The sequence below is a fragment of the Astyanax mexicanus genome, chromosome 14, assembly GCF_023375975.1.
Source record: "Astyanax mexicanus isolate ESR-SI-001 chromosome 14, AstMex3_surface, whole genome shotgun sequence".
Lineage (NCBI taxonomy): Eukaryota > Metazoa > Chordata > Actinopteri > Characiformes > Acestrorhamphidae > Astyanax > Astyanax mexicanus.
Window position 1 is genome coordinate 40,492,410 of NC_064421.1, and position 15,805 is coordinate 40,508,214.

The window sequence follows — 15,805 nt, forward strand, 5'->3', positions numbered from 1 at the left end:
ATTATATATTGTTTATTAGTACAGTGATACAGAATACTGAATGAAACTTTTGTCTGGTTAAATGGTACAAATTTGTACTTATTGCTGTTAGAAATTACTTTGTACTTCAGCGGGAACAAATTTGACCCTGTGAAGACCAAAATTGTACCTTTGAGGGTACAATTATGAAGAGTGTACCTTTGAGTACAAAAAAATACTCATATCGTACCTCTGTTTTTTAGAGTGTACAATAGAATTAGACTGTAACTCTTTTAGATATACAAGCAAAAATAGTAACAATCTGAATGATGTAACATTCAAAATGAACATTTAGCAATTGTGTTCAAAAAGATCATATTATAACTACATTAATGCATATTGTTATTAATATATTGTCTAATCTAAAAAAAACAAGTACCTTTATTTTTGTTTTGTTTTGTGCATACATCATTTAAACACACTAACTGTCCCTTACACAAAGTTCAAATTTCCTAATGTATGAACCAATAGAAAATCTTACAAAAAAAACTGTTTTGGAGATTATTTATAGAATATATTTTTGAATATGTATAATAAACAGCACTATTCCATTAAAATAATATTATTGTAGAATTCATATTATTTAATGTAATATATGGTCTATCAGTTATAATAATATACGTTGACAATGGAAAGACCAACTGCCAGATTAACATTACTATAAAAATGTCAAACTACAGGGTTTAAATGATAGAAAGAAACCTATAGAAAAAATAGACAAAATGGAGATAAATATAGTTTTTACTGGACAGCAGTTTGTCAGTCTTAATATGAATAGCTAAATTACACACACACACACACACACACATATATAATCCACATGTTGAATTACTGTATTCATGTTTTTTAAATATTTTTTAGACATATTTTTATTCTCTTATTATTGTAATATTTTGTAGAATTCTTAATATATAAATAAATTAAGTAATTTAAACTAAAAAATGGCCTTTTTAACAGCATTAGATTACATTAGCATTAGTACATGTTTGTCCCAAATGTCCCAAATTAAAATATTGTCATCTAGAGCATTTATTTGCAGAAAATGAGAACTCTTGGCATGTTCTCCTCCACCAGTCTTGCACACTGCTTTTGGATAACTTTATGCTGCTTTACTCCTGGTGCAAAAATTCAAGCAGTTCAGTTTGGTTTGATGGCTTGTGATCATCCATCTTCCTCTTGATTATATTTCAGAAGTTATCAATTTGGTAAAATCAAAGAAACCAATTATTGTGCTTATAAGTGCTGTAGATCTGTAGAGTTAGAGAATATATTAGGGAAATTCACAATGTTGGTGATAGGGGGATTTAGGAAAGCACATTATACACACTTGTTTTACCAGAACTGCTGCACTGATATTCTTGGCACCCACCAAACTCAGACTCAGACTAGTGTGATGGAAGGACATGGTGATCAGAATGAATGATGCAGGTCATTGGCTCCTTATAATCACTAATGCAGTGATTATAAGCACTGTGTTTAAGAGTGTGTATACTGCATACACACTGGATCTGAACTCTGAGGCACAGGAGGCCCCAAAAAAAGCATGGCATTGTTGGTATTTAGCAGTAAATGTCCTCAGTTACTCAGTTAGATGACAAACCCTGAATAAGCAGAACACTCATCAGAACACCATCAAAACAGGTCACACAGCGTTCTGATCAGAAACGGCAGAATTAACAGCTTCTTTATGGGGTTTATATCCGGCTTCAGCAGGAACTCCCAGAACTTGGTTGCAGTGCCCCCCTCTGGTGATATATTACCAATAGAAAGAGAGAGAGAGAGAGAGAGAGAGAGAGAGAGAGAGAGAGAGAGAGAGAGAGAGAGGAATGAAAGGATGAAAGGAAAAAAAGGTACCACTTAAAAAAAGGCTCCTTTATAAAGGGTTAATAAACAGTTTACAATGAGTTTAATAATGGTTATTAATATATCCTCGCTGTCCAACAAAAAAAAAAAACAAATATCTCAAAAACAGCAACTTTACAGGAGAGAGAAAAAAAAACTTCTAAACTTCCAATGGAAGTCAATGTAAAAAGAGTTTATTTCAGGCCATTTTAAAGTATTTCTATTGAGCTATTTGTCAAGAAATTTGGTACCACTTTAAAATAAGACTACCTTTATAAAGGGTTTATAAATGGTTTAGTTTATTAATGGTTACTAATTAGGTTGTAAATGCCTTAAAAATCATTAATGATCAGTTATAACACATACATAGAAATGAACGTAGACCTGTTGTTTGCCAAATAGTGAACCCACAGCCACATAACTGATTATTAATGATTTTTAAGGCATTTACAACCTAATTAATAACCATTAATAAACTATTTGTAAACCCTTTATAAAGGTAGTCTTATTTTAAAGTGGTACCAGAAATTTTGACACAGTATACAGGACAATTTGTCTGTTCAATTCATGTAGTTAAATCAAATTAAAAATCAAGACAAATGGAGATACTTGTTTTTCATTGGACACATAAATAGAAACAGTGATCTGTTCTATCTATGTTTATTAACAGTAAGATTAGATTTCAAGTATTTTGTCAAAGGGTGAGTTTTCAGTGAAGTTTCTCCAGCACTAAGGCTGGGTGCAGCAGCATTAGCATTAGCCGCTGTTTATTGTTCACTGTTTACTGCTGGGATGAGTTAGGGAGTTGAAGATGAGGTGGAGTGCTTAATACAATCAAATCTACACAGCATGATTCCCAAATCTAATAATAAAGGCTTCCTTGGGCAATTGAAACAGTTACTCCAACAAAAGACAGAAAAACTGTTTTTAATAGCCTTGATTAAAAAAAAAACACAACAAAATTAATTCATTCTTCAAATTCAGTGTTTTGTGTCCAAATTTTAAAGTATTTAAAGTATTTTTATTAATCTTTTTAAAGGAGGATTATAATACAAGGACAAGATACACAAATTCTTCAAATCGACATACCTCCACAACTTTTTTTTTTCCAATTTTATAGACATTTTAAGAGTATTTAATAATTCGGTGCGATTTTAAAGCAAGGATGTAATTATTTGAGCTGACTAACATCAGATTTTAATTACAGAAATAGAAATTCTTCGTTTAATTAATTTTCTACATCAAAAAAGTGTTAATCCCCCACAATCCCCTGATCTAAACCTGACATAAACTGAGATGGTGATTTGAGGTGATTTGGGATGAGCTGGAGAAACTATTGTTCAGCACCTCCAGAAACTCCTTCCTTCAAGACGCTGAGAAAACTATTCCAGGTGTATTTTAATCTTTCAGGTGAGATTAAAATACCAGTAGTGAGCAGATCTGTCCTCAAAGATAAATGTGCTACTTCTAAAGAATCTAAAGCAGCTATAAAACATATTTTGGTTTGTTTATTACTTTTTGTTAGCAGAATAATTCTGCATTTGTTCCTGTATAGCTTTAATATAGTCTTAAATATTAAATTTACAATGTAAAAAAACATAAAATATAAAGAAAACACATTGAATGAGAAGAGGTGTGTCCAAACTTTGGACTGGTACTGTACATCCACAGCATCCACAGACAAAAGAGCACCACTGCTGAAACAATGGCAACCCCCTTTTTTATTTTATTCGTTTTTTTTTTTTTTTTTCTCACTCAGTCCTGTTTCTTCGGGCCCCACCAGGAGGGAGGCACTCCAAGGTCTTTTCATTTGCTTTGTTATTATGGCCCCTGTTATCGTGGCTCATTTTTCACCCAGCTTGCATTAAGTATTGATATTGATTTCTTGTAGATGCTGCTGGAATGGATGGACCACACTTTTTTCTTTTCTCTTTTTTTTTTTTTTCTTGTTATTGTTCTGTGGTACTTGTGGGTAATTCATATTGGCTGCAGAGTGGCCTGCAGAGCGCTCCAGGCCAGGGGGTCCTGAGTCCTCACTGAACGTGCCCATTCCACCAACATGGCATGAAAAGACCCATACAGTGTGTGTTGGTTGTAAATGTGGGTGTAAATGTCCGATTGAGTTAATTACGGTTCTTTGGTAACATATTTGGGTGTCATGAGATTTCACTCGATTTGACTTGATTGCAGGACTTTTTTTGGAAGACTAAATTTCTGTATAATTAAATGTATTTGCTGCAAAAAAGATATATATTGGCAAAAACTAGAAGAAAAAGACTAGAAATTTAGACATACATGCGTATGTTAACCATTTTAGACCTTAAAAAAACCTAAAAAATAAATAAGTATGGTGATTTCTGTCTGTAATGCACAGAAAAGAAGAGTCTTATATTCTACTATAAAAAAATCTATATAGCAAATAAATCCAATTAACTACAATATATATATATATATATATATATATATATATATATATATATATATATATATATATATATATATATATATATTTTTTTTTTTTTTTTTTTTTTCTCCCATTGCATTAAAAGCCTGTATGTATCATAAATAAATATTTTCATATTGATTCCGTTTACACTCTAAACAGCTTTAATTCTTCATTGCATGGGCATGATGGATTTAACGTTGACCACCAAGAGTGTTCTACTGGATTCAGATCTGGTGATTGAGAAAGCTTCTGAGGAACACTTTTAAAATTACTGAATAATTAGATGTATTCCCTGCAAAAAAAAAAATCCATTGGCAAGAAAAAGAAAAAAAAGCTTTCAGCTTTTAGACCTCAAATAATGCAAATAAAACAAATTTATATTCATAAAGCTTTGAGAGTTCAGAAATCAATATTTGCTGGAATAACCCTGTTTTTTATGCGTCTTGGCATGTTCTCCTCCACCAGTCTTACACACTGCTTTTGGATAACTTGTTGCTACTTATATGCTACTCCTGGTGCAAAAATGTGATGGCTTGTGATCACCTGTCTTCCTCTTGATTATATTCCAGAGGTTTTTAGTTTGGTAAAATCACAGAAACTATTTTTTTTCCAGAGCTGTACACTATGGGTTTGTGCACTGCTGCGGGTCCATGTGGGTGTTGCAAGTGGGGGTGTACATGTGTTAGGGATGTGCCTGTGTTGACAATTCACTGCCAAGATAACAATGAAAATCTGACTGTTGATGTCTGTCTAGGTTTTATTCAGGCAGTGGTGCACCTCTGTTTCCATTCCATTAAAATGCAGTGTTTCGTACATTTCATTGACTTTTATTTGATTGCAGAGAGTATGAACCCAATATGTTTTATGTTTTGTTTGGATATCTTTGTTTCATTTATTAATCACAGCACATGACGTCCATTTTTATTAGTGACTGTAACTCTGTCCTGTAGAGCTTAATGTTTGATAAAACTGTGTAAAATAATCTCTTGTTCATGTGGTTTTATCAGCTATCGTTGAATGATAGTTCTTGATACAGTGCGTCCAGAGGTGCCAAGTAATGAAGTACAAATACATATCTCACTTAAGTAGAAATGTTGGTTATCTATACTTTTTTTACTTGAGTAATTATGTTTCAGTCTACTTTTTACTTCTACTCCTCACATTTTCACACAATTTTATAAACGTTCTACTTCCTACATTTTAAAAATAGCCTCGTTTTTCCTACTTCATTTCAGCTTTTTTTAATTCCAGTTTCTTATCGTTCAAAAAGGACCCAATCCAGATAAATCTCTCCATCCAGATACAGTGAATCTGATTGTGATTGGATGTAGAGAAGTATAAACATATACCATTCCAACTCCCTATTGGTTTATACTGTGATTTATCACACCTACACACCTTATCACATCCCCCCCCCACACACACACACTCCAGCAAGATCATAGCAGACGTATGTAGTCTAGTATAAAGATGATCCGTGCAGAGACTCAAAAGAACTCCAGATAAACTCCAGTCCAACTAAACTTCTACTTTAATATATTTACATTCTACTAAAATACATTCATTTACAATGTGCATATATTCAGCTAATATAGGGAGCCTATAAATACATTTTAGTCATTATGGCTTTTAGAAAAATGTGTTTTCGCGGGGAGGAGGGTAGTGCACTATAGGACCGTGTGGTTCAGCTTAAGCTTTGGTTCTTAATGGTGTTTTTTTCCCCCTTACATTACTTTTACTTTTATACTTTTACTTTTGTACTTTAAGTAGTTTCAAAACCAGTACTTTTGCTCTTTTATTTGAGTAAAAAGCTTGAGTTGATGCTTTAACTTCTACAGAAGTATTTTAAACCCTAGTATCTATACTCCTACCTACAGGGTTATGAATGTCAGTACTGTTTATTTGTCAATATGTATTACAACACTGTAAATGTTGAATTGGTACCCCCCCCCCCCCCCACACACACACACACACACTAACACACACACAGTTGAAGAAATCCCTTATTTTCACAACCTGCTGTAAAGCCTCAGCATTTCAAGGCCCCTAAAAAACACACAGTGGTAAATATTTCAGAGAGCGGCTCTAAATAACAGTGCTGTGTTTTTCGCTGGACAGAAGTGTGTTTCTCTCTCTGACATGCTTTTATCTCCTCTCTCCACCACATCATCCCTCCATTTATCTAATCCACCCTGTTCTATAGAGTGCTCTTCTTATGCTCGGAAGATATAAACAGAAAAATGCTCACAAAAGTGACATAATCAAAATACACCAAAAATCAATACAATTCTCAACACTGGCATAGAGTATATAGCTGTAGCGTATACCATTATAACACTATGGAAGCCTGTTTACACAAGTTATTTCTTTTAAGTTGTTTATTAAGATGATGATACTTGTTTTAATTGTGCCATAAAAACAGTTAACCACACTTCTGTAAATTCAATTTCTCATGCTGTTTTGCAAATGGAACAGACAACAGGTGGAAACTATTGGCACTTAGCAAGACACACTCAATAAAGGAGTGGTTCTGCAGACACAGACCTTTTCTCTGTTCTCATCCTTTCAGGCTGACGTTTTGGTCACTTTTGTCTTTTTTTGTCAGTTTTCTCACCATAGAGGTAGCATGAGGCGGTGTTCACAACCCACAGAAGTTGCTCAGGTAGTGCAGCTCATCTAGGATGGCACACATCAGTGCGAGCTGTGGCAAGAAGCTGTTTGCTGTGTCTGTCAGCAGCACAGTGTCCAGAGCAGGGAGCAGATATCAGGAGAAAGACCAGTACACCAGGAGACATGGAGGGGGCTGTAGGAGGGCAGCAACCCAGCAGCAGGACTGCTACCTCCTTCTTTGTGCAAGAGCCCTGCAAAATGACCTCCAGCAGGCCACAAATGCGCATGTGTCTGCACAAACGGTCAGAAACCGACTCCATGAGGGTGGTATGAGGGCCCGACGTCCACAATGAATGAATGAATGAATTTCAACTTATATAGCGCCTTTCTAGAAACCCAAGGACGCTTTACATTTAGCATGTTTTACACACAGGCACATTACACATTAACACTCATCCACACACCGGTGAGAAGCGGCAGCCAATAGCGCACAGCGTACTCTCAACCAGAAACGGCCGTCCACCTGGAGGACAGCATCGGGCACTACAGCAATTACCCAGGACAGAGTGCCAATCCATATCTGGGCACAATCATACATACATTTACACACATACAAACTTACAAACATACCACACACATTTACACACACAAAAACCTACATACATACCACACACTTTACACATACACACCAGATCAGTTTAGAGTATTACATTTTTTCTGGACAATTTAGAATATCCAATTTACCTGATCTCCATGTTTTTGGATTGGATTTGGAACCCACACAGACACGGGGAGAACATTTGAAACTCCACCCAGATAGGGACTTGAACCCAAGACCCCAGTGCTGGGAGGCGAACGTGCTAACCACTAAGCCACCATGCTGCCCGAGAGGGGCTTATGCATTCAGCCCTGTGATCTTCACAAGGGACTTCAGAGTTTGACTGGCAAAATAATTAGATTAACCTGTTGTTCTTCACATACTGAGGAAATGAGTATTGTTTGCTGAGTTTCTGCAGATTTTGTTGAACAATAAAACATATCATGCAGGACATGGCATTAAATAAATGCTTATGTTTAACAGTGATTTAATACTGACTGCAAAATAAAGCAGTAAGGTATCATTCTGTTGTAAATAAAAACACAATGCAAATAATAATTTTTGTAAAGTCTAGTCAATACAACTATACACAATATTACTTTTTACAGTAACTTACTGTTACGTTTGTGCCAGTTACATACTGTGGTTTTCTTTTGGTTTACAGTAAATTACTGTTTAACTACTGCCAGTTAAGTACTGTGATTTTATTTCTACAGTAAATTACTTGTCAATTACTGCCAGTTGCTTACTGTAGATTTCACAGCACATTTTTTACAGTGTAAGTCACATTTGCTTCTGGAGAAACGCTGTTCATCCCTGCAGCTCGAGCAAATCACAACCCCTGCATGACTGCCTCCTCAGAGCGGCCCTCTGAACTCTTTTTGACATGAACATGATTTAATTTGTCTCCTTTAAGCAAATGAGTGTCAGCTAATGTCATCTGAATAAGCCATGAGGGGATTCCGGGCCTGAATTACAACACGGATCCCATCTGGTGGGCCTGGAAGCCCATCCCGGCGCGAGCGCCGCACAGCCAGTGGCCTCCGTAGACTCTGCGCAGATATAGAATGACCCGAGGCTAGATTTGATAGCAGCCGTAATCTGTTCAGCTGAGCTTATTGGGCAGGGGCCAGGTCACAGGTTTGAAGGGTAAATTAAAGACCCTTGTGGTGGCGGTAGGCCCCTTATATGAACTCTAAACCACCTCAAAGCCTCTAAAAATGACAGCCCGGCAAGTGAAACGGCCCAGTCCGCAGTGCTGAACGGACCCCTGTGTTGTTTATAGAACGTATGTTGAGCTGGGCATTGATATTATACAATATAATATCTATAATATACATTTTTATCACATTTCTTTGTGACAATTCAACTCAGAAAAGCTGAATTCTCACTTTTAATCAATTAAAACTTATGACTGTATAGTTACATGTTAATAATCATGTTATAACAATGTAACTACTCTTTTTTCATGTGGTTGTGTATAATTTACAGTAGTACTGCTATGTACATGTAATTACACATGAGAATAGACTTCAGTTTTGCCGCATGCTATTTCACAAGTGCATCTTAATAGCTATAACAGAAAAGCAGAATACCATTACCATTATTTTATTGGTGCAAATTGGTTAAGAATCATCTTGTGATTACACAAGCTCTACTATAGCAATCTATTAGTAACAGTGAATACATCACCAGTAGTTACATTGTTATAGAATATATAAAAACAATAAAAGCTAATTAAGATGACAGTCAACAGTCAACCTTCTCATTCTATGTTTTTATAGTCATCCAGACTATAAAGGAACACTTAAAAGTGTTAAACAAACCAAAATACTCTGTGAAGCATTTAGATGGTTATTAACTTGCAGTTGATGAACTTTTCCTGTGTAACAGAAGTAACTCTTGCTCTTCCTTTCCTGGGGCGGTCCTGATGAGAGCCAGTTTCATCATAAAAGTTTTTTCAGGTCTTTAATTAGTTGAGTTGAGTTCTTGTCATAATCTGGATTAGAACATTATTCAAATAGAGCTATTCACTGTATACCAACTCTACCTCTTCACAACTTTACAAGTGATGCTCTAAAACACATTAAGAGACAAGAAACCTTAAGTAATTAACTCTTGACTGAAAAAAAAAACAAATACGCAGAAAAAGGACATTTTTGATACACGTTTTAAAGATAGTATGGTCAAGATGGTCAATTTGATATATCGCCTTCTTCTACTCTACTGTACGTGTTGATTCAGGAAAAAAACACATTTGTCTACATAAAAAACTGTATCTGTAACTTTATCTGACATCATTGCCAAAGTGTTGGATTAAATACTGCCAGCCTGCCAGCTCTCAGCCTGTAGAAACTTGGTAAAAACCTTAAAAAATCCAAATCCAGGAACAAGAAAAACAACAGCATATAAAACAAATATACATAATGAACATAAAAGAAAATGTGACGGATTTTTTTTTAAATGTGAACAAATTTAATGCAACAGGAACTTCAGAGAAAAAGCTTATTTAGAAATGGGACAGCAAATTCAGGAACAATAGAGGAAATTAAGAAATAACAAAAAAAAATGTGACAGAAAATTAAGAGATGGAATGAAATAAACCAGCAAATTTAGAAACATGAGAAGTTAAGGAACACAATGAAAAATTGTAAAAACTTAGCAAGATATATAGCAGAAAAAATCCAAAAATATGACTGCAGATCAAAAAAAATCTTCCTCAACTCATTTGTTTAATGTTTTTCTTATTGTAGATTTGTCAACAAAAATGTCAGCATGTGCTAGAGATTTCTGTAAGTCTTTAGCTGACACTCTAGGATTCTTCCTCACCTCATTGATCATTCTGCGCTGTGCTCTTGCAGTCATCTTTACAGGATGATCACGCCTTTGGAAAGTAGCAACAGTGCTGAACTTTCTCCATTTGTAGACTGTTGTCTGTCTTACCGTGGAAACGTGAACAACAAGGCTTTTAGAGATACTTTTGTAACCCTTTCCAGCTTCATGCAAGTCAACAATTCTTGAACGTAGGTCTTCTGAGAGCATTTCCTCACATCGAGCAATGCTTCTTACGAACAGCAAACTCAAAACAAAACTGGTGTGCAGCAGTAAAGCAGTAAAGTTGGCTGCCTCCTGGCTCCAGTTAGCTGTTAAAAAAAGAAAATTGCCTAGCGGTTGACATACTTTTTTTCCTTTTTAGAATTTTATTTCTAATTTATCCCATTTTTTTTTCCCAATTTACACGGCCAATTACCCAACCCACTCATTAGGATTCCCCCTATCACTAGTAAAGCCCCAACACACCAGGAGGGTGAAGACTAACACATGCTTCCTCCGATACATGAGGAGAGCACAGCAGCTCGGTTCCAATACATCAGCTCACAGACGCCCTGTGCTGCGGACATCACCCTTTTTAGTGATGTGGGGACAGAGCGCCATCTACCCACCCGGAGGGAGCAGGGCCAATTGTGCTTCCTCTGAGCGCCGGCAGCTTGATGGCAACGAACCTACGACCTCCCGCTCATAGTGGCAGCACTTTAGACCACTGGACCACTCGGCGCCCTCACTGTGTATGTTAACATGTTGTGTTCAATAAAACCATGCAAACGTAGATTGTTTTTGTGTGCTTTTAGTGTAAACAGACTGTGTTTGTCTATTGTTGTGACCTAGATGAAGATCGGAACTCATTTAATGACCAATTTATGCAGAAATCCATATAATCCCGAAGGGTTCACATATTTCTTTTTTTCTTGCAACTGTATGTAAAATTTCAGTCAGTGTATTAGTACTATTATTATCTATTATGATGATATACTCAATATACTGCCAATAACTCTTCCACTTTCTCTCTCTCTCTCTCCATTTTCTCTCTCTCTCTTTCTCTCTCTTTTTAAATGAGCCCTATCTCAGGCATAATAGGCCAAGCCCATTGAAGTTTGCAGCGAAGGCCATTTTATGATAAGCAGTCATTAGATCTGTTCGCTCTCATTGCCAAAGTGTTGGCTTGATCCCGCCAATCAGCTCTCTCAGCCTGTAGTAGCTTATGTAACCTTGGGCACCATCCAGCTCTCTCCAGCTGCCCGCATTAGTTTGCGCCTCTTCAGCCGCTTTGTCCTCGTGCCGGCGCGCTAAGATCTGTTCTTTTTTTTCCCCTCCTCTCCTCCCTCATCCTCCACTCCACTCGTCCCCCAACAACCCACCCACCCCCCACAACCCACCCACCTCCCCCCGCGAGCTCGGACAGCTGTGTTTGGGGCCACTCGTTGCTCCTCAGCTGCCGATAATTTCGTGTCTAGTTGGAGGTGGTGGTGTTGGGGAGGAGAGGGGGGGGGGGGGGCTTTGATTGAGGTTGCCAAGTGACGTTTATGTGGAGGGAAAGAGGGAGAGATAAAAAGAGAGAGAGATAGAGAGAGTTTCTAGCATCGTGGCACAGGGCTCGATTTAATTTGCAGCGGCGAACATTGCCGCACTTACACACAATATGGCAGTTTAACCAGCACTAGAATGCAAAAGTACTACTCAACCGCCGCTGACAGGTGCGATCAGTCAGATACAGATATCACTGCTTTTTACGCAACACAGAAACCGACTATTATGGTCTGTGCACCGCTCAAAAAAACCCTGTAAACCTGCTTACATTGACTAGAACTCCATTACCGCAGCAGCCTTCTTTACAGCAGAGCTGAAACATAGCAGCAGCACGAGAAGCGCAAAACACATTTATTTACAAGCTAATAAAACAACAGCACATTCAAAACTGTGATCAGAAATTCTGAAATGCATTACATCACAGCAAAAAATGTGATACAAAAATGTAGAAATGCAACATAAAATGTAGCAAAATTAGATAGTAAACACAAAATTGTGATAGCATTTTTTTAATTGCATCAGCAAATTTAAAAAAAGTATTCAAAAATTCAAAAACACACCAGTAAAATAAAAAAATGTAATAGCAAATGAAAAAAATTGCCTCAGCAAATTCCAAAAGTTCAGAACTGCATCAGCAAATTCAAAAATGTGAGAATAAAATTCAGAACTGCATCAAAAAAAAAAAAAAATATGAGAGTAAATCCAGAAATGCATAAAAAACTTCAGAGCTGCATCAGCAAATAAAAAAGGTGAGGAAAAAAGTCACAACTCAACAGATTTAAAAAGTATGGTAGTACTATAAAAATGTAGAAGCAAATTCTTAATGACAATAGCAAACTGAAAAAAAAGAAATATGACAGATTTAGACATAGAGCATAAAACGTCTAATATAAAATGTAAAAACAAATTCAAGAAGTATAAGAGATTTATCTGCAATAAAAAATGACAACAATTTTAGAAAAAAAATGGTTTGTAGTAACAGCAAATGTAAGAATTTAACAGCAAACTTCCAACTATGACAAAAACAGTAGATATGTGACAAAGAATTCAAAAGATTCAAGCAAATTCACTCAAAAACAAACCTAGCAAAAAAAAAACTCTACAAAACTGCAAATTCAAAAGTGCAACCGCAAATGCAGAAAATATAATTAGCAGAAATTCTAATTTACCGATTTTTTAACAGCTAGCTAGCATTATTGTTCTTTTATTTTTTCTTAAATCGAAACATTCCCAGCTAGCAATTTTGCATTAGTAGAATGTTTTCTTTGTAACATTCAATCTCTCAAGTTTTCTGGCTGTTCTGAGGACGTTTTTTTTTTTTTTTTTACATTTTTAAAAGTTCTGGTAGCATCGCTGCCAGAACATTTACAGCATGGCATAATCACACTAAATCTGTATCACTCCACGGACGTGTTGCCGAGTAATGACATATACATTCAAGACATTGTAGTATCATTACCTCCAGCAGCACCAGTAGCAGCAGCATTAGCTTAGCACAGGCTGGTTAGCTTTAGGTAGAAAAAAAAGAGAAAGAAATCCATCGGTCACCTCAGCCACAGTCTGACAGCTGGAATGGTAACTAGCCAGGCTATGCTAGGCTAAGCTAATGATAAGGTAAAGAAAGCAACACTAACCTAACCACAGTCCAGCCAGCTAGCTAACCAACACCACCCAACAAATACCATTTACCAACCCCCTTAACTTTCACTGCTCTTCACTTATTCACAATTTTGGTTTCAAGTTAACGTTCATGGCGTTAGCCTGTATAAACCATATGCTGTTTTGTAGTTACAGTTCACTTGTTGTGGAACTACTTTTTGGCGGAAGGCACAGTTCGTATTAAAACATATTCATTATGAATTTCTTGAGGTCCTTTGATTTATTTGATTTATTTATTTTCTAAAAAAACTGTTATATAAAAGCAATAGAACAGTCAAGGTTGTGTGTTATCATGAATAACATCACGTCACATGTCTTTTTAGATCATTCCTGGAACATTATTTCTGCAAAATTACAGGCTAACCTCGCTGGAAACCTTTCCAAACATTGCTAAACATTTTCTTAATATTTTATGTTAGCTGGTTAGTATCTCCAACACAGTCTCACATGTAGCCAACTGTCTGATCTCACAGTTTACAGCTATTATTTTAGCAGATAAGAGTAGGTCGATATAGAGATAAGCCATTCTTGCTGTGGGTCGAGGCTCTCTGGCAGGTAAGGAACCCTATGGATCTGTATATTGTGTGTGTATGTGTGTGTGTGTGTGTATTATTGTGTGTATATATGAGTAGAACCAGCCCTGCTTTATTGTATTGTATAAAGAAATGCAGCCTGTTAATGAAGCCAGATTCCATCAGGAGGAATGGGGCGCCATGTTGCTTCTTTTCAAACAGAAGAAAGGAAAACAACCTCACACACACACACACATACACACATCTTTAGTGCACACACACACACACACATCTTTAGTGCACACACACACACACAGGCTAATAAACTATCAAACTGCTCTGAAACACAAGCCCTATTGCAGTAGGTGCTTCGAATGCCGCAGCCATCGGAAGTAATACCTATTAAGCATTGAGGGAGCTAGCAATGCAATTTTACCTCCTCTTAAGTCTTTTTGTACCGACTGAAAAACAGGAACGATTTCCAGCGGCTCGGAGTTTCTCATAGAGGCGAGAAAAGCGTATGAAATATGCATGAGGTGCTCAGCAAACAATGCCCAATAGTCTTATTCCTCTTAAATAAAACTACTTCCACGGTCTGGTTGAGAGCTTTAATATTGCCTTAAATATTAAAAGAGAAAGAGAGAGAGAGAGTGAAAGAGAGAGAGCGAGAGAGAGAGAGAGCGAAAGAGAGAGAGGGAGAGGACTGGGGCCTCATCTATTTTTCATTTATTGGGTACAAATGTAAGAAGTCATCAATCTTAAATAAATTACTGACATTTTCATCTCAAATAAAAAAGGGTACACTTTATTCAGAGGGGGGAAAATGGATTGCCTATCGAATGCTGCAGCAGCGGCGGCGGCGAGAGGGCGAGGGGTGTTCGAGAGAGTGTTATTTCAAAACAACACCATGATTTCCAGCATTTAAAAGTGAGCGCGAATGTCCAGAAGCAGGGAGTATAATAACAGGCCGCTCAGTGATGATTTTTTACGATGGGAATGTGTGTTTCAGAAGCGTCTGCGAGGTTTTGTGGAGAGGCTTTTTCCCGCCTTTTCCCGTCACAAATCTGAGGAAATGGATACAGGCGCGAGGGACACGGACTGATTGAATTTGTAAAGCCGAATCACCGCGCCGCGCTTCAACGTGTCCCCCTCCCTCGGTGAGAAGAATAAATAATTAAGAATTAAGCCGAGAAATTCACTCAGCGCACCTTTATTGCGAGAGCCGTTGTCGGCTGAAGCAGAAATCGATCCCTCCGCTTTCTGTGAGGAGGAACGAACGCAGGAAGAATTACCGCAGAAATATTTACAAATGATGGCGGAGAATGGAAATCGGCGCGGGGCGCCTTCATTACTCATTTAATACAGCCATAATTATATTGTGTTTGAATCGTATATTTCTGAAAGGTGAGATCGGTCACTGTATGCCTCGGGGTCCGGGGCCGTGTAATTACAGCGTGGTATACAAATGGGCTCTGTAATGGGGCACAGTAGCAGCAGCAGGAGCAGCGGTGGCGGCGGCAGCAGCAGCGGTCGCCCCACAGCCCTGAATGACCCCGCCAGAGGATTACTGTACAGTAGGGGGTACCCCTCTTTCAGAAACAAAAAAAAATTTAATAATCCTTAATACATTTCAATCTCTCAATCTCAGAGTCAAGTTTCAAACACGCTAGCATCAGGCAGCAAGCTAACCTACAACTAAGCTAACATTAAGAACTAGCTCTCTCTACTGAAAACTATGACTACAATTAAAAATAC

At 37.1% G+C, this 15,805-nt stretch overlaps 1 pseudogene; it reads right to left on the bottom strand.

The window, feature by feature from the left end:
- LOC111191398 (kelch-like protein 10) overlaps nt 1-15,805 on the bottom strand; it is a 115,596-nt pseudogene that overhangs the window by 55,226 nt on the left and 44,565 nt on the right.